The sequence below is a fragment of the Marmota flaviventris genome, chromosome 1 (assembly GCF_047511675.1).
Source record: "Marmota flaviventris isolate mMarFla1 chromosome 1, mMarFla1.hap1, whole genome shotgun sequence".
NCBI classification, from domain to species: Eukaryota; Metazoa; Chordata; class Mammalia; order Rodentia; family Sciuridae; genus Marmota; species Marmota flaviventris.
Genome location: NC_092498.1, coordinates 146,798,106 through 146,818,666, shown reverse-complemented (window position 1 = coordinate 146,818,666; position 20,561 = coordinate 146,798,106). Strand labels below are relative to the sequence as shown.

General features: G+C 38.9%; 1 protein-coding gene across 3 annotated transcripts in view; it reads right to left on the bottom strand.

Moving 5' to 3' along the window:
* Positions 1–20,561, bottom strand: part of Bicdl1 (BICD family like cargo adaptor 1) — a 94,323-nt gene that overhangs the window by 26,853 nt on the left and 46,909 nt on the right. The window lies entirely within an intron of this gene.

The window sequence follows — 20,561 nt, the reverse complement described above, 5'->3', positions numbered from 1 at the left end:
ATAAGGAGTTCCGGATGAGAAGCTGCCTTCCCACCCACAATCCATTTGTTCTGTAGCACCAAAGCAGGACACACCCCACCTCCACCATCAATGACTGTCTAGGGCCAAGACCACCTTATCGACTAGAAGCAACAGGTCCAGGAGAAAGGGATCTTAAATGTTATCATTATTATTCTGCATATTTAGAAACTCAGCAAACATCCTCACCTTAAGAGAAAGCCTCAGTATTTAATATGAAGTAATGACAGATACACCTTCAGTTTTAAGAGTCCTTTATTTCTCCAATCCACCCGCTTGGCTGGGTTCAGGCAAATCACCTCTGCCTGCATTTCTTACTTCCACTCAACACTGGTACTATTTTGTTGTTGTTGTTGTTTTGGTACCAGGGATTGAACCCAGGGGTGCTTAACCACTGAGTCACATCCCCACCCCTTTTTATTATTCAAGACAGGATCTTGCTAAATTGCTTAGGGCATAAATTGCTGAGACTGGCCTCAAAATTGTAAGCCTCTGTTTCAGGCTTCCGAGATTCTGGGATTACCAGTGTGCACCAAGAGTGCAACAACACTGTCACTATTTGAAATTCCTTGTTGTATCTGTTAAGATTTTGGCCATTCCTTCCCCAAGAACATTTTTGTTTTGTTTTTTGCAACATAATTCTGAGGGAGTGCTGACTGAGGTACTTGCTTCTTTTCCATTCCACCCACTTATTCTCTAGTGTTGCAGGGGGTCCTCTGAAAGAAGATTCCCTTAGTAAGACATGAACTCTGGCCTCCTGAAGGCTCAGACTGACCCCACTGCAGAGGGCTCTGCAGGATGCCCTACAGAGAGCCTTGGACAAGCCAAGTAACTGCCTCAGTGATCTTCTGAGGCCAGATGGGGGTCAGTGAGCTTTATGGGTTCTTGGGGAGAGATCACCATGTACTGGGATGGTTAGAAATGGCTTTAAGGAGGTGGGATGGTGATCATAATGTTGAAATGGTTGGCTAGCTGCTTAATGAGCCTCTCTTTGTAATGGTCACATCTTCAGCAGTTCTCTTTATTTTCAAGTGCTATATAATTAATTGTCTTTCTTGGTTCCACAGATTCAGCACACATGGCCTCACTTGAGAGTCACATAAGAAACTTATTTCTATTTTTTTAAACAATGAATTACAAAACACAAAACAATAAAACCAAATTAAAACACCTTTTTCTTTTATATTCCAAGTTTAATTTCAGACACCACTGGCTTGTTTTAGATGTCTCACTTAAACATTAGTTTAACATTAGTTAACATTTACTGAGTACTTATTAAGTGCCAAGAACTATTATGTTAAATGCTTTCAATGTCCTCTCTCACCTGTCACCCTTTTCTTCACCAACAAGGGAGTATATTCAGGGAAGTGAAGGAACCTGCCCAGGACTTCAGCAGGTGAGACCATCAGGATAATAAACTCTGGGCTTCTCACTCTCAAGAGTAGGACTGCAATATTGCCTTCTTGTACTTTTAAATAGCTTTTCCATTGCTCACTACCCAAACCTAACTTTACATGAGTTCAATTTAGTCTTTTCTTTTTTTAAATACTAAGCAATTTCATTTAAGGCTCCCGGAATGTCTTCTAATGGAATGGAGGACCCTTTCATGTGCTACAGTTTCATTGCCTGTACATAATTCTGAGGTTTTAAACATAATTGAATCTGCAAAGCACTGGGTAACTCAGGTAGCTATTGGTATCCCTGGCACCACCCCCTTGACTTGACTCTCAAAGCCAAAGTGATGTGCTCAGTCTACAAATCAAGCTCAGCTATTCTAAGAAATGCTTCTGTAGACAAGTCTCTGCTCAAAGTGATCTTTCTAGAAATGGAAATCTGTCTCTTCTTACCAAGCAGTTTGACTCTTAAACCACTGAACTATAAAACTATGTTTCCTTTCAATGCGTGACTCCTCAGATGTGCCTAGAGATGTACGACTTTCAAAGGCTTTTAATCTACATTTCTCTTGTGAATCTCTATTAGCTTGAAGAAGCAGGAATCACTGGCCTCTGTATGCAGACCTTTCCTGGGGGTGGTGGGAGGTTCATTCTTAAATAGAGTAGAAAATGACAGGCATGGTTTACTTCTCAAATCATGAGTTTTTACTCACTGTCCCTGATTAGGCAGCAAGTAAGAGTTGAAACAAAATCCAGCATCTGGGTAATTAGCATTTCCATCTCTCTCTCAGCACTTCATGTTTGTGCCTTTGAGCTCCTCAGTATACACTGTATACATGTATTGAATTATATGGTACTCTGTACAATTAAAAACATCATTAAAAAACGAAACAAACAGGGGCTGGGGTTGTGGCTCAGCGTAGAACGCTTGCCCAGCACGTGTGGGGCACTGGGTTCGATCCTCGGCACCGCATAAAAAAAATAAATAAAATAAAGGCATCTGTCCAACTAAAAAACAAAAACGAAACAAAAAAACCTTTCAACATCTGTAATCATGGGTAAATGTAAAATAGATGCCAAGATTTTAGTCAGATATTTGTCCTTTTCAAATTTCTTTCCCTTATAATAAAAGCAGATGTTCAGATTGAGGGGAAAAATAAAAAATTAAACAAAAGTTAATTTCCACTTACCCCTAGTCATTACTGTCACTCCCCAGAGGTAGTCACTATCACAAATTTTTCTTGTGGGTCTTCCTAGAAAGTTTCTATTCTATTCACACCTAGTATAACAATACCTAAAACCTTCCCTTTAAAAATACATGTATTTCGGGATGGGGATATGGCTCAGTGGTAGTGTGTATACACAAGACCCTGTGTTTAATACATGTGTGTATTATATATAAATGAACATCTTTTCATCTCAATATGTAGATCTGCCTTTTTTGGGGGGGTGGGTACTGGTGATTGAACCCAGGAGTGCTTAACCACTGAGCAACATCCCCAGCCCTTTTGATTTTGAAATAGGGTGTCGATAAGTTGCTGTGGCTGGTCTTGAACTTGTGATCCTCCTGTCTCAGCTTTCCAGGTTGCTGGATTACAGACATGTGCCATTGTGTCCAGCTGTCTTATTCTTTTTAATAGCTAAACAAGTATATCATAACTTAAATTATAAATACATGATGATTTAACTATTTCCTACTGATGAACATTTAAAAAGAGTGTTCCAAAAAATTTATTTTGCTATTATAAATATTGCTGCAAAACCCATTTTTGTTCACCCATCTTCATGCTTGTAGAATACCCCATAAGTAAATACATTCCTTAAGTAAAATCTCTAGGTAAAAAAATATGCACATTCATTCTGACAAGTACTGAAAAAACTTTCCTCCATGGTTGTGGCATCAATTTATTGTACAAAATGCTTACTTCTCAATACTGTGCTGGGTATTATGAAATCATTTAATCTTTACTTATTTCCAGTATCTTTAAAAACTTAAATCTCTTTAACTTTCACTGTATGCAGAAAACAGAAAATGTTCTAGAAATAACTCTAGTTCTGTTAACAGAATGCCAAGAAGTTTAACACTCACATGGTCCCTGACCTATCCTAGTGCTTGGGTTACTGTTGTTCAACCAATCCTCCAGCGTGAAACACTCTGACAGTGAGTTCTCTCTCCCTGATGGGGCAATTGGGTCAGAGGACCACTGCAGACACATTACCTCCTCTATACTGTGCAGAGATGTTCCCCAATTACTTTTCTTACTGACATGACTAGCAACAAATGAACATTTTCCCAAACTGAAACATTTAGATTAGGTTTGTTTAAACTGGCCAAGGCAAAACTGTTAACTATATGTTTTGTATTAAATGGAGGAAAGGAAACTGCGTTAGTTACCCACAAACATTCATTCATTTGTCAAAAGGAAAAATAATAACAATTAACTTAGAAATTATTGCAGGAAAGATCTATCATATTAATATTATGCTGGAAGAACCAAGTCTTACTTTAGTACAGAAAATTTCCATATGTCTGCTACCAAAGCATGACGGACCATGGGCACCTTGGGAGTGGCAGTGAGAGTGACAGGATGATGACGACAGCTATAGCAATAGTTCACACACTGAGCATCTGTCATGTGCTTGACCTGGATCTAAGTAGTTCACATTTACTATTTTGTTTAATCTTCATAATAATAAGAAGTAGTAGGAACCTGAAGTTTCCCACTTAAAGCTGCGGAGACTGAGGTAAGTCCTACTGGCAATGCTAAGTGCTGGATTTAGGGTTCTCACCCCAAAGGCCGCCTCTAGTCAGACTTGACACAAGAGTGTCCCCTTTCCATTCCATTCCTCACTCAAAATGCTTATCAAACTGAAAGTGACATTACAGCAACAACCTTTAAAGTACCCTAATTTTAGATAAGAAGAGAATTTTCAAAAAATATTGTGGTTGAGAACTACTGCTCTAGGACCATGTTGCCCCCGCTTTTTTTTTTTTTGATACTGGGGATTGAACCCAGAGGCACTTAACTACTGAGCCATATTCCCAGCCCCATTTACTTTTAATTTTAAGACAGAGTCTCACCAAGTTGCTTAGAGCCTCACTAAGTTGTGGAGGCTAGCCTTGAATTTGTGATCCTCCTTGTTCAGCCTTCCAAGCCACTGGGATAACAGGTGTGTGCCACCACGTATGGCTCTCCACATTTTTTTATTTGTGCATATAGTTGTACATACTGATGAGATTTGTTATATATCCATAGATGCACACAATATCACAATATAATTTGGCTAATATTACTCCCCGTTACTCCTCCCTCCTTCCCCTCCACCTTGATCCCTTTTCTCTACAGATCTCCCTTTGACTTTCTTGAGATCCACCCCCACTTTTTTTTTTATCCTCTCTAGCTTCTGCGTATGAGAGAAAACATACAGCCTGTAACCTGCTGAGTTTGACTTATTTCCCTAACATGATGGTCTCTAGTTCCATCCATGTTCCTACAAAACACATTTCATTCTTCTTTATGATGAAATAAAACTTTACTGTGTATATATACCATATTTTCTTTAACCATACATCTGTTGATAGACAGCTGGTTATATAGTTTGCTACTGTGAATAGTGTTGCTGTAACCATGGGTGTGCATGTGTCACTGGAGTACGATAACTTCAATTCTTCCGGAACAAGGAGTGGCAGAGCTGGGTCATATATGGTGGTTCCATGCCTAGTCTTTTGAGGAACCTCCATACTGATTTCCACAGTGGTTATACCAACTTACAATCTGAGCAACAGTATAAAAGAGTTTCTTTTTCTCCACATCCTCTCCAGCATTTATTATTAATTTTATGCTTGATGATTGCCATTCTGACTGGCGTGAGATGAAATCTCAGTGTAGTTTTGATTGTGTTTCTCTAATTGCTAATGCTGTTGAACATTTTCCATTTGTATTTCTTCTTTTGAGAAGTATCTGTTTGATTCATTTGCCTATTTATTAATTGGGTTATTTGAGTTCTTTGTATCTTCTAGATATTAATCCTGTCAGATGAGTAGTTAGCAAAGATTTTCTCCCGTTCTGTAGGTTTTCTCTTCACATTCCCAATTGTTTCCTTTGCTCTGCCGAAGCCTTTTAATTTGATTGGCATCCCATTTATTAACTCTTGGCATTACTTCCTGAGCTTTCCTGGGTCTATTGAGAAAGCCGATGCCTGTGCTAATGTGCTGGAGTGTTGACCTACATGTTCTTCTAGGGTTGCAAAGTTTCTGGTCTAATTTCTAGGTTTTTGATCCATGTTGAGTTGATTTTTGTGCAGGGTGAGAACTAAGGGTCTAATTTAATTCTTCTACATATGGATACCCAGTTTTCCCAGTGCCATTTGTTAAAAAGGCAGGCTTTTCTCTAGTGTTTGTTTTTGGCACCTTAGGACACTTTTTAAAGAGTAATTAATTTGTTTGTTTTGTGGTACTGGGGATTGAACCCAGGGCACTGTGCATGCAAGGCAAGCATTCTACCAACTGAGCTATATCCCCAGCCCAAGTAATTAATTTTTTAAAAAGTTTAAATGTAACAAAACCTTCTACAGAATATAGGTATTTAAAAACAATTTAGTTGATTTCCTCCAATCTTTCTGTATGTGTATTATTAGTTATAATCATACTATTCATACTTTTTTCACTTACAACTTTTTATCAAAATCATTTCCAGATTACTATTGCTGATTAATTATCACTATATGACTGCATAATATTCCATCATGTAGATGGATTATAATTTCCTTTCCAATGGGTTATAATTACTTTCTCATGGCAATAAGTGCCATGAGCCTACTGCTAACAGCCTATTGCTAATATATTACAGGATAAGCCTCCTAATTGTTCAGCATCTGTGATATCCCCATATTTTGCAATTATCATGCACTGATAAACACATGTCATTGGGTGACAGAACTTACATTTGTGTAAGAAGTGGAATGGACAACCTCTTTATTGTGTCAGAAAGGTAGATGAACATATATTAGAAAAAGTTTACACCAAATTTGAACCAAAAATGAGTTTCTGATTAGTTTTTGCTGAACTGCAAGTTCAAGTCAATTAACCACGACTGTATTTTCTGATTTTCAAGGTTTTACTATTAAAACTTTCAATTTTGGCAATGGATACCATGAGCCTATTGCTAACATTTTACAGGATAAGCCTCCTCTTTACTCTCTTAGGTATTCATAGTAATAAAAATGATAGCTATCTACTGGATGATAAATAAATGCAAAAAATAGTTCACTATTCTTGTTAGGCTCGAGTATGCTAATTCTCCAAAAAGCCTCTCAAAAATAAAGCTCAGAAGTGAAGTCTATCGTGTATTTTTAGTTTACTAATATGTTTTTTGTTATTCTGGGGATCACATGTAGTAGTGATCTACCACTAGGGTACATACCCAGCCCGTTTTATTTTTGATTCGAGACAGGGTCTTGTTAAATTGCTGAAGTTGACTTCAAATTCTCCACTCTCTTGCCTCAGATTCCCAAGTAGATGGGATCACAGGCGTGTACCATTATACCCAGCTCCTATTTTCCTTAATGTTTGAAGACAATAAGATTTTCGAAGGAAATTCTTCATTTATGGTAATAAGAAAGATAAGGTTATTTGGACTGACCCTCCTACTGAAAAAATGCTAGATAAATAGAACACACTTAAAAGCATCAAAGAGTTGACAGGTTAATGACAGAACCATGGGTCATGTTTCACACATGCAAATAATTACAACCAGTCAATGGAACAACAACAGAACCAAACAAACTGAACTGCAGTGCAAATGAGTAACATAACTACCCTTGAAGGGCTGGAGAAGAAAATACTAACCATATAACTCTGGAAACAGTCTGTTTTGACTGCACAGTACAAGGTTCAAGAGAAAAGATGCTGCACTGTAGTTAATTTGTTTCTCGGGAACATGAGTTAGCAATTCTGAAACTACTGATTCATGTTTATTAAAACTGAACAAATGAGTAAATATACCATGGATCATGAGAATCAGTGTTTTCTCTCACAGAAAAAGAAGTTACAAATAAGAAGGAAGGCTAGGGCTGGGGATGTGGCTCAAGTGGTAGCGCGCTCGCCTGGCATGCGTGCGGCCCGGGTTTGATCCTCAGCACCACATACAAAACAAAGATGTTGTGTCCGCCAATAACTAAAAAATAAATATTAAAATTCTCTGTCTCTCTCTCTCCCTCTTTCACTCTCTCTCTCTAAAAAAAAGAAGGAAGGCTAGAATGAACCACATAGAACTGGAATGGAATCAGAGAGAGCAGCCATGAACTTGTGGTTTTTAATATAAATTTATAGGGAGAGATTGAGAAATGAATACAGATGTGTTTGTGTGTGTGTATTTTAGGGCACACACACTTATTTCTTAGCTCTGTCCTCTGAGAAGGCTTAAAAGCAATGACACCCTAGTAGCAATAAGCACACCTGGTGCTCGGATCTTAGTTTCTAAATACCACTGTCTAATATATGAACCAAAACTCCCTGGAGAAATGATTGGTTCCAGGTTTGGGGCAGGAAAAATCGAAGTTGCACTTGGAACATTTTATGGTACTAGACAGAAAGAAAGTGCTTTAAAAATGATAGTGACACACTGAACTGACACAGAAGTCAACCCAAAGGAGCTCCTGATGGCTAGGGCTGGGACCATCATTATCAATACACAAATAATCATGTGGTTAAGATACATAGGATAACATAAATATTCATGAGTTCACACTGACAAATGATTGAACAGAAAAATGGAGGGAAAGGGAGCTGTTTTTCCTTATAGGATTCTAATGAATACAAAGAAGAAATGATGGAAACAAAATCATCATTATGCAAGCATTACAGTAAAGACCACTGTAGGCAAGAAACAGAGAATGAATGCTAAAATTAGTGGGCAAAAATCTGATGAGAGGGCTGGGGATGTGGCTCAAGCGGTAGAGCGCTCGCCTGGCATGCGTGCGGCCCGGGTTCGATCCTCAGCACCACATACAAAGATGTTGTGTCTGCCAATAACTAAATAAAAAAATATTAAAATTCTCTCTCTCTTAAAAAAAATCTGATGAGAAACAGGATATTTACAATATCTCAAAGTACCTCCCCACAAGATAATTTCACAGGGAAAAATAGTAATTATACAGTGGGGAAGACTGGCAGCCACTACCTTAACCAAGAGATTAAAGTTAACATCACCAATAAAAAGACACAGCAACACTGCATGTCCCCAATATGATATGCCAAGAGAATGTAACTCTGAACCTCTATGCTACTCTTGGCAAAAACATATAACCTTGGCTTATCTGTGACACACAGATCCATACCGAGGGATTTCCTACAGAATTTTAACAATACTCTATCAAGTACAAGAAAAACAAAGAAAACTTGAGAAACTATCAGAGATTAGAGGAGAGAAAGGAAATATGACAACTAAATGCAATATGGGAGTTCCACACTGGATCCTGGACCAGAAAGAGGACATTTTTGGGGAACTTGCAAAATTCTAGTATGTACATAGATTAGTTTTATAGTAATGCTGCAATATAAATTTCCTGGTTTTGATAACCAGTATTATGATTACTGAGATATTAATACCCAGGGAGCTGGATACGAAGGCTGTATGAGAATTTTTGTATTGTTTTTGCAATTTCTCTTTAAGTCTAATTCTATTTTTAAAATCCCAGATTAGTTGTTCCCCTAGATACTTGATAGAGGAAAGCACAGATCCTGTCTGGAGAATGATGCCCCATGAAGCTGAGCAGCCCTTCACAGTGGCTCAGCACACTGAGACCCTGAGAAGCAGAGGTTCAGCCTCACTCTCCCACAGGAAGCAGAAGGACTCTTTGAGCAGGGTGATCCCCAGAAGCCCTGCAAAGTCACCTACGCAGATCTCAGATGCGGACAGGTTTCTAAATAGACCCACTAGTGCAGCCTAGACCTCACTACTAGGCATGACGCACCACACCTAACTCTGCCCAGTGGGGTGGCCCCACCTCATACAACACATGGAAACTGATAGGTACCCTATACCAGCAGCTGGGCACACTGTAACCAGATCTGCCAGCAAATTTTCCCCACTGAATGGCACTGCATCCCAGCTGTTGATGCATTTCCACAATTTCTGTAGTTTAGGCCAGAGACACTTGCAGACATTGCCAACATTGAATATAGCTAAAGAATCTATATGGATAGTCAAGCACCCACCTGAGACTACAGCCAACACAACATATCCAATCTATACGTAGGACACATCTCCCCCAGAAAGTCTTTTACTATGAAGACCACTCCATAAAGCTGATAGAGACAAGTGACTTGCCAGATGGGCAAATACCAATGTAGGGACACAAGAAGCACGGAGAAAACAAGGCAACATAACACCTCAAGCAGGGCATGGTGGTATATGCCTGTAGTGTCAGTGACTCAGGAGACTATGGCAGGAGAAATCACTTGACCCAAGAGTTCCAAATCAGCCTGGGCAATACAGTGAGACACCACCTCCAAAACAACAACAAACTTCCAAAGAAAAAATAGTACCTCTCCAGCAACAAACTCCAAAAGAAATGGAAATAGACAAATTGTCTGACAAAGAATTCCAAATGATTTTTAAGGAAATGCAAGGGGATACACGTGAAAACAGTCAATTCATTGATATTACAAAGACAGTGCATGATATGAATGAGAATTCAGCAAAGAGACAGAGATCATACAAAAAAACCAATCAGAAATCTTAGAGCTTAAGAACTCAATAAATGAAATTTAAAAATTTAGTGGAGAGCCTCAATAGTAAAACAGAGATTTCTGAGCTTGAAGATAGGGCTTTTGAAATAATCAAGTCAGATTAAAAGAGGAAAAAAATTATAACAATTGAAAAAGTCTTTAAGACCTACAGGATGCCATTAAGTCAACAAACATTTACACCATGGGTATTCCAGGGAGAGAAGAGAAAAGGGAAAAGACATAGAAAACCTATTCAATGACATAATTGTTGAAAACTTTCCAAATTTTGAGAAAGATATGGACATCCAGGTTCAGTAAACACAAAGGACCTCCTATATTTGACCAAAAAGATTCTCTCCAAGGCTTATTATAATCAAATTATCAAAAGTAAAAGACAAATTCTAAAAATAGCAAAAGAAAAGCACCCAGTCACTTGTAAGTGAATCTCCATTGGACTAACAGTAGACTTCTCTTCAGGAAACTTACAATGGGATAATATTTCTAAAGTCCCAAAAGAAAACAAATTGCCAACTCAAAAATAAATCAGAAATCTATCCTTCAGAAATTAAGGAAAAATAAAGATTTTCCAAGACAAGCAAAAACTGAGGGAACCCATCACCACCGGATCAGCTCTATAAAAAAAAAAAAAAAAAAAAAGAAAGAAAGAAAAGCCTAAAAGAATCCTATACTAAGAGCAAAAGGATATAACTTCAGTCAGGTATGATGGCACACTCCTGTAATCCCTGCCATTCAGGAGGCTGAGGCAGGAAGATCACAAGTTCAAGGCCAGCCTCAGCAAAAGTGAGGCACTAAGCAACTCAGTGACAGCCTGTCTCTAAATTCAATACAAAAACAGGGTTGAAGATGTGGCCTAGTGGTCGAGTGCCCCCAAGTTCAATCCCTGGTACTCCCTGCCTCAAAAAAAAAAAAAAAAAGGAAAATAACTTCAATCACAAAAAAACCCTGAGGGACTTCTAAGTGCCCACATTTTAAAAACTTTTTTTTTTTCAAATATACAACATAATGGTACATCTCAAGGAACTATATAAGCAAGAACAATCCAAATTCAAAATTAGGAGAAGGAAAGAAGATTAGTGCAGAAATAAATAATTCTGAAACAAAAGAGCAGTCAAATAAAGAGCTGGTGGTGTTTTTTGTTGTTTGTTACTGGGGACTGAACCCATAGCCTTTTGCATGTGAGGCAAGAATTCTGCCAACTGAGCTATATCCCCAGCCCCCTAGTCCCTATGTCTAATTTTATTTGAGCCAACTTTGAAATTAGAGCACAATAACAGTTTTGTTGCTATCATCCTTTAAATCACTATCATTAATATAATCCTTCAGAAGAAAACATCAGCAACTCCAGCAGCACAAGCTTTAATTAAGGGGGGAAAAAAGGACAATTGTTAATCTGGTTAATCTGCTTTGTTTCAGAAAAGAGGACGATTATTCAAAGTCGGATCCCTGCTGCTAGTTAGTGAAAAAGTCTTCTGCAGTCAGAAAGAATAGATATTTAAATTTTATTTTTTAAAAAGTTCTATAAGAATTCATAAAATCGGCTGGGGTTGTGGCTCAGTGGTAGAGCACGTGCCTAGCACATGCAAGGCCCTGGGTTCGATCCTCAGTACCACATAAAAATAAATAAATAAAATAAAGGTATTGTGTCCAACTACAACTACAAAACGAACATTTAAAAAAAAAAGAATTCATAAAATCAGCCTCAGATATTTCCAACTCACTATCTTCACAAGTACAGCATTTGATTTACTCTGAATTTTGTGTGTTTGCTTCTTTTTTTTTTAACCCAAATGACCCAATGGTGTGTTAAGTGGGTGGCCTAGCCCTTTGCACTAATTCCTACATGGATGGACTATTTGCTTAACTATGTTTTGAATTGAGGATTCAGAGATGAATAAGATATAGCTCTTGTGGGAAAAGTCCTCCAACCTTGAAATCTAGAAAGAACATGATCTTTCTTCTCCACATGATCTCAGGAGAACTGCTTCACTTTCCATGTCCTGGTTTCTTCAATATAAAATGAAGATAAAGTAGCACCTGACTCATAAGGTTGCAAAGGAAGTTAACACATGGAAAGAGCTTAGGACTGCTGTTGTGTTACTGTCTTCCTCATCTTCATGACTGCAAGCCACAGCCAGAATAACAAATTAAACATAAACAAAATACAGAAGAAAAAGCTAAGGAAATCTGGCCTGGGAAGTGATGGAGGATGGAAAGAATGACTGCCCCAAATGAGCAGTTGCAAGGAATTTAGGGACTCTTTCACCCATGAGAGATGGGTGAAATAGAGAAACCCTGAAAAATATATAGGGAGCCAGGGAGAAATACGGCATTGCACAGTCTCCAAGAAGACATCCGCCCTGGAACAGGCTTCCTTCTTTCCTCAGGATAGAAAATACTCAGTACTACAGACTTCCTGGAATGTGAACTGTTTATGCTTTCAAAAGGAGATTACATGGAGATCCCTGGAAAAGAAACCGAGAACCTTCTCATGGTAACCAGAAAGGCTGGGGGAAGGTCACACACTGAACAGCATTCTACTCAGCAACCTGTGAGCAAGGACAGTGATGGGGACGGGCTGTGGCACACCCTCAGCCTCCACCACAAGACACCTGATGTCACAGGGCCACATTTAGGACTCCCTCAGAAAATAACTGTCATATCTAATCCTAATAAGGAAAGAAAATTCTAGTATTTTAAAGTTTTCTTTTGGCTCTAGGACTTACTAAGGGACCTAATTAGACATAAAAAGTGGTTAGAGTTTTAAAATATTCTTGTTTGGAGCTGGAGAAGAGTTAGGGAAAAAACACACTCTAAACCGGTGGCCACTTTCTTTTCATCATCACCAAACACACTAGACTATTGATCAAATTATGCCTTTTCTCCTAAGTGCCATGTCCCACGACTGTGCTTGTGGTATGCTGACTTTTGGGAAGTCTTTTCCCAAACTGTCATTTTAACAGCTCAGTTCAGAGGTGACCTCTATATGACCTTATCCTCTGCAAAGCTGAAATCACGTTATCTGTAGCACTATGATGCTCTGTTACAGCACATGTCACACATACTGTTTTCTCTTAGATCATAAAGGACACGAGGACAAGAACTCCATCACCAATTTATCTGTTTCCCTAATAAAGTACATAGCACATAGTAGGTGCTCAAATATTTACTCTGTGAGATAAAATCCAAATCATGAATGAGTCCTTTCTGTGATAGTCCAGCAATGACTACAGAAAACAGAAATAGGATTAAGTATAGGGGCACCCCAGAAGTGCCCCTATAGCAAGGCTCCACCAGGATCGACGGGAATTAATGAGGTAATTCCCTTTGACTTAAATAGCCCCTCCCTGGCGAAGTGCAGTTTCCTCCCAGGGGTTACTGCCATGGTTCCAGTAGATTTACTCAGGCTTTGATGTAAGTTACCCATGACCAATCCAAGGATTTGTTGCTCAGTGCTTCTACCTATACTTCACTCTGCTTTTGCATGAGTAATCTTTTATTACTCAGAACCCCATGCCCTTTAAAAACCTCACTAAAGTCCTTTCTTTTATAAGGTCATTATTTTTATAGGAGATGGACTTGAAATCCTTTTTCTAATTTTTACAATGTTGGGGATCAAATCCAGGACTTCATGCATGCCCAGCAAGCACTCTACTCCTGAGATAAACCTTTAGTCCTTATTATTTATTTATTGAGACAGAGTCTTACTATGTTGCCCAGGTTGGCCTCAAATTCCTTGGCTCAAGTGACCCTCTGGCCCCAAGTGACCCTCTGGCATCAAGTGACCCTGAGGCCTCAGCCTCCCAAGTAGTTGGGACTACAGGCACTCCCCTCACCCACACACACCACTCCCAGCTTGAAATTCTTTTTTTGGAGCTTGTCATTAAGTAGGCAACCCCAAAAAGTATGAGTAGACTATACATTCATCCTTGTTTCACATGAGAAGGGAAGGTTGTGTTCTGTTAGTTTGAGTTGAATGCAACTAACTACACCTCAGGAACTGGAAAATAAGAAATATTTATCAGGTGCTTTCTGTGTCCAAGCACTGTTCTGTGTAACATGTTATTTCGATTTGTCTTAAAGCTATTGGATAAGTACTGTTAACCTATTGTACAGATAAAGAAACTGAAGCTAGAGTAAGACACATAGATAAGATTACTTAACTAGGAAATGATGGCGCCATATTCAAATGCAGATCTGATACCAAAGCCAATGATATCCAAGGGAAAAGACTGCTTCATGTCCTTTCAGGCTAGGTTAGCAGCAAAATCAGACATCAAATTGGTACTTTTTCTGAATGCTTGGAGATCTTCTGTAATGTGTCTCCAGTCCTGACTCCCCTCTGATTTGAGGCTCCTATATTCAATGCCTTCTTGGCACACCACTTTGACAGCTAATGGGATTCACAAAACTCAACAGGTCCGACACTTGAACTCCTGATTCTAGGGCCTCCACCCCAAAATGCTCCACATCCAGTCTCCCCTTCTTGGCAGAGGGCCACTTCATTCTTCAGGAATTTCAGGCCCCAAACAGAAATCATCATTGATTCCTTGTCCTCCCCACCCTCATAAACTACATCCAAACAATCCACAATCCTGAGGACTCAACCTTGGAAGTCCACCTCAGAGGATTGTTATGAGAATGAAACGAGCTGATATTTATAAAGCCGCTCGAGTAGTGCCTAACATATAAGTGCTGTATTTATTTATTTTTTTAAATTTTTATTTGTAGATGGACACAATGTCTTTTATTTATTTTTATGTGGTGCTGAGGACTGAACCCAGTGCCTCATGCTTATAAGGCAAGAGCTCTACCACTGAGCTACAATCCCAGCCCCTAGTGCTGTGTTTACTAAGTAAATTAACATCCTACCACTTCTCCCTGCCTCCACTCTCCCACCCCAGTTCCAGCCAGCAACATCGCCCACCAACTACCAACTGCAGAGCCCCCTAACCAGCCTGCAGTTGGTAGTTGGTGTGTTAATCCTGATTATAATCCTAACCAGGATTATAAAAAAAAATCCTTTTTTTCCCATTTCCATCCTTGCCCTCCGACCCAGAACAGTCTTCTAAAATACAAGTCAGATCACATCATCGCTCAAAATCCTCTAGAAACTTTCTATCTCAGAACAAAATACATTACAGTCCTTATTATGGCTCATTGCGTTTACAAGATTCCTCCCCCACTGTACCTCATCTTTATCTTGCTTTATCCACCACATTCTTGGTTCCTGTCCTCAGCCCTGTGCAATGTAATCTTCTACCAGGATCCCTCAGCCTGGGCCTCTTTTCCCTCAGTATCCAGAAGCCTGTTCCCACTTCACTCAGGGCTCTTCTCAAATGTCATCTCATCAAAGAGGCCTCCATTGTTCACTGTTATGGTTTGAATGTGTTGCTCAAGTTTTAATGTGTTGGAAATGTAATTCCTAAATTCTTATGGAAGTGGTGCTTTGGGGAAATACTGAGGATTAGCTGAGGTCATGAGGGTGGAGCCCCCACAATGGCATTAGTGGCTTTTGAAAAAGGAGAACCGGGGTTGGGGCTCAGTGGTAGAGCGCTTGCCTAGCATGTGAGAGTCACTGGGTTCAATTCTCAGCACCACATATAAATAAATGAATAAAATAAAGGTCCATCAACATCTAAAAATAAAATAAAATAAAGCAGGAGAGCGAGCTGAGCGGGGACACTTGCACTGCCACACCACGGGAGGTCCTCCTCCACATGAGGCAATAAGAAGGCCCCTGCCAGATGCTGAGCAGGGGCCAATAGCTTGCTCTTGGACTTCCCAACCTCCAGAACTGTGAGCCAAATAAACTTCCATTCTTTATAAATTACCCAAGTTAAGGTATTTTGTTACAATAACAGAAAATGAACTGAGACATTTCACCCTATCCCTACCTGTGTCAATCTTTATTCCCTTCTGTTTAATTTTTCTTCATACCATTTATCATACTTGATATATAGTGTGTTAACTGAGTTATCGCCTCTCTCTTTGCCCTTGATATAAGTCCCAAAGCGTTGGGCCTTTGTTTGGTTTCCTTCCATATCTCCTATACTCAAAACCACGCAAGGCCTATAGTAGACAAATTTGTTGAATACAGGAAAACAGGTATATATGAACTCACTTAAGGTTGTCTAAAAAGGGGAATAAATTATGTAAAATACCCATATTACATAATGGGTTCCATTTTCAGCAGGAAATTTTTATTTTTAAATGTTAAGAATTTTATCTTTAAATCTTCCCCATAATTTAAGTAAAATGGGCTAAAGATTAATCATTCAATTTTTTACATTTTCACCCATTTACCTACCTACAGTCATGAAAACTCTACTCAAATTAGATAAAAATCCTTTTTGTCCTATCAGATTTATCTCACTGAATATGTTCATTTTGCATAAACTACTCAAACAGAATTCAAGCATAATGCCATTTCCTTATAGAAAAAAAATCCACAGCATGATTTTTTTTTCCCCTGAAAAGTATTTCCTACTAAATGTTCAAACATGGAAATATGGAAAAGCAGAATTTAGATTTTGGGTATGGCAACTAAGTAGCCTGGTAATCTCCCAGTGGAACATTCTTCCAGGAAAAGTGGGCATTTATTGATGAAAATACTTCTAACATCTTGCCTCACACAGATTATGGTTCATCTGATGGTTGCCTTGGAAACAATAGCAATGCTAGCAAGGATTAGCCTCATAGGGTTGGTGCAGAATTATTTCCTGTGAAGTCACCGGGGAAGCAACACAGACAGTATGTGGGAATTTTAAAAAGGCAGAGAGATTGCCTGAGAGTAGGAGAGCCCAAACTCCTCCTAACAGATCAATCCCATCCACTCCTTATCCTTATGCTGCCATTAAACTCAAGCCTCTGTCCTTTAAACCCTAGGTTCTTTTTTGTTGTTGTTGTTGTTTTGTACCAGGGATTGAATTCAGGGCACTTAACCAGTGAGCCACATCCCTAGTCCTTTTTATTTATTTTTAATCTTTATTTATTTATTTTTATGTGGTGCTGAGATCAAACCCAGCACCTCACACGTGCTAGGCAAGTGCTCTACCACTGAGCCACAACCCCAGACCCCTTTTTATTTTTTTGAGACAGGGTCTTACTAAGTTGCTTAGGACTTAAGTTGCTGAGGCTGGCTTTGAACTTGTGATCCTCCTGCATCAGTTTACTGAGCCACTGGGATTACAAGCATGAGCCACCATACTTGGCTAAACCCTACATCTTGCATGAAGCCTTTGCTTATAAATTTCAGCTTCCAGTTCTCATTTCTCTCAATTCATAGTTTAAAAAAAAAAAAGATCTTCCTATAATTTAAGCATCTAATGATAGTGTTTTGCATGGTTCTCTAGATGCAAAATGAATTATCAGTTACTGAACATTTACCCTGAGTCAGGCACCCATGCCAAATGCTGTTAAAGTATTTCATTAAATTCTCATAATAATACTTGTTAGACAGGTATTACCAACCCACTATTTATTTTTATTTTCCAACCTATTATTTTGATGAGGAAACTGAACTTTGAAGAGATCAACTGACTTCTCATTGCAACATTTTCCAATAAGCCTCCTCACTTACATTAATCTGTAGGTTCTTCAAAAGGCAAGAGTGGCTCGATTTACCCTGTGACCTCTCTACTACTCAAAAAGATCACAACAATCAGTCAACAAAAACCAAGAAAGGATTTAAACAAAATCAACAATGAAAAAAAAAAACTGGATGTGATCAGATAGGAAGAGGGAGATCACTGTTTTGTTTTTGCAGTACTATGGACTGAACCCAGGACCTTCTTCGTGGTAGGCAAGCTTTCTACCACTGAGCTATGTCCCTAACCCCTCTTTTTTGGAGTAAGAATTCAAATGTACTAAAAGAATGTGGACAATGTCCACATACTATTTTTAAAAATCTGAAAATGTTGGGGTTGGGATTGTGGCTCAGCGGTAGAGCACTCACCCAGCACGGGCGGGACCTGAGTTTGATTCTCAGCTTCTCAGCACCACATAAAAATAAAGGCATTGTGTTGTGTTGTGTCCATCTACAAAAAAAAGATTCATATTCTCTCTCTCTCAAAAAAAAAATCTGAAAATGTATATTATATTTATGTAAATCTTTAATAATGAACATACTGGTGTCTGGTCATGATCAACTGTGAGATACATCACAAGTCATTTGTTTCTACTAATAAAGTAATGAAGTCAATCCTCTACTTAAAAAAAATTACTAAGCAAATTCAGAATGCTTACTATATTTTCTCCAATGGGGGAGAGAAGGTGTAGTTACAGGTAGCCCTCTGAGCAAACTGAATATTACAGGGCATTTTGAGCACCATCTTGAGAGAAAACAGGAAAAGAGTGGCTGATGTAAGGAAAAAGTACTGGGACAGGGATCCCAAATTACTGGAATCTATTCCTAACTGCTGTTGGCTCACTGGGTGGACAAGAGCAAGGTGCTAAGCAATCTGGCCTCTGCCTCCTCGAGCCTTCAGAAGTGCAGGATGAATGGTGCCAGTTCACTCTCGGGGCAGCAAGATGCTGCTTAGTGTTCTGGGCTGCACTGTTCTATTTCCTGTTTCTCCAAGGATGGTGAGGGAACTAGGGCAGCTTGCTCCTTCTGGAAACTGCCTTGTGGACTGGCTTTGTGGACATGAAACCAATAAGCTTTGATGTTGATTCAGGTGTTTTCTGAGAAAAATGGAAGGCCAAAGAATGAAATGTTCAAACAAATTCAGTTAAAAGGTGGAAATGAATTATGTAAACCAGAATGTCTCCATGATCTTAAAGTTGTTTCCAAGTGAACATCAACTTCTCAGGAGGAATTAAGAGATTAAAATCATCTCATTTTCTCAGCTATTGAATAAAAAATAAAAACCCATTTCCTATATTTTTCCAAGGTGCTGGCGAATTGACTAGTTAACGTCTGTGCAGACTATCAGGTATAAGGCGCTGTCTCACTGCCAAACACCATTCTATTTAATCTTGCCTCTGCTTCCATTTTGTCAGTCAACTTCCACGTCTATCTGGGATGCCATGATGGAGAATATTAATGAACTGCATTCTCATAAGCCTGAAAATTCTCAGGAGCAGGGGAGCTTAAAAAGATAAAAATGAAAATCTGGAACCTCCAGACTAAGGCTCATTTAAACGCCAGAATAATAATTTTCAAGCCAAAAAGAATCAATGACAAACAAGGTGTCACCTCAGAGCTCCCAGATGAGAAAGAAGGCACTCTATAAATCAAAATGATTATTAATAAATCTAACATACTAGACAAAACAAAGACAACCATTCCAAATAATGAACCAACACCATTCAAAACAAGGCAAAGGCAAGGCAAAGGCAAAGGCACGTTGGCCACCAAATAAGACACAGCACTGCATTTGAATCAGGACCCAAAAAAACTTAAGTGAACAAATTAGGGATCACACTTGATAAAATAATAGCAACAACTCAGAAGCACATACATTAAAACACTGAACTGCGAGAAAGCTGATTAAAACATTTCCTTCGTGGGGCTGGGTTGGGGCTCAGTGGTAGAGTGCTCGCCAAGCATGGGTGAGGCCCTTGGTTTAATCCTCAGTGCCACATAAAAATTAATTAATTAATTAATTAATTAATGGTATTAAAAATGTAAGCATAATATATTTTTAAAAAAATTTCCTTCATTATACATTTGATGATGGTGAATTTTGATATATTTCTATACAATGAGACCCACCAATAATTCTAATCTTTTGAGGCAGTCAGTCATAATTACTACATAAACTCAAAAGAATGGGTTTTAGGGAACATAAAATACAATTCCAGCCAGGTGTGGTGGTGCACACCTGTAATCTCATCTGCTCGGGAGACTGAAGCAGGAGATCAAGAGTTCAAAGCCAGCCTTAGCAACAGCAAGGCCCCAAACAACTCAGTGAGACCCTGTCTCTAAAAAAAGTACAGAATAGGGCTAGGGATGATTTATGTCCTCAAAAGGTAAGAGTGGCTCAATTTACCCTGTGAACTCTCTAGTATTCAAAAAGATCACAACAATCAGCCAACAAAAAAACTATTTACATAAAATCAACAATGAAAACAACAACACTACTGGATGTGGTTGAGTTCCCCTGAGTTCAATCCCTGGTGCTGCCCCCACCCCATACAATTAGGGATGAAATTCAGAGGGAGTTAATCTAATGCTCCCAGTACAAGAAAATTGATTATTGATTCAATAGCTTGTTTCTACAGTGGAGCTGGTTTACACTGCAGCAGAAAGAATTAAACTAGAATAAAGGCTACTTTATTAATGGAGTAAGTTCACAGTTCTCAAATCACCTTCCATAGTTACAACTCCTTCCTTCCTTCCTTTATTCCCCACTCCTTTCTTTTCTTTTTGTACTGGGGATTGAACCCAGGAACAT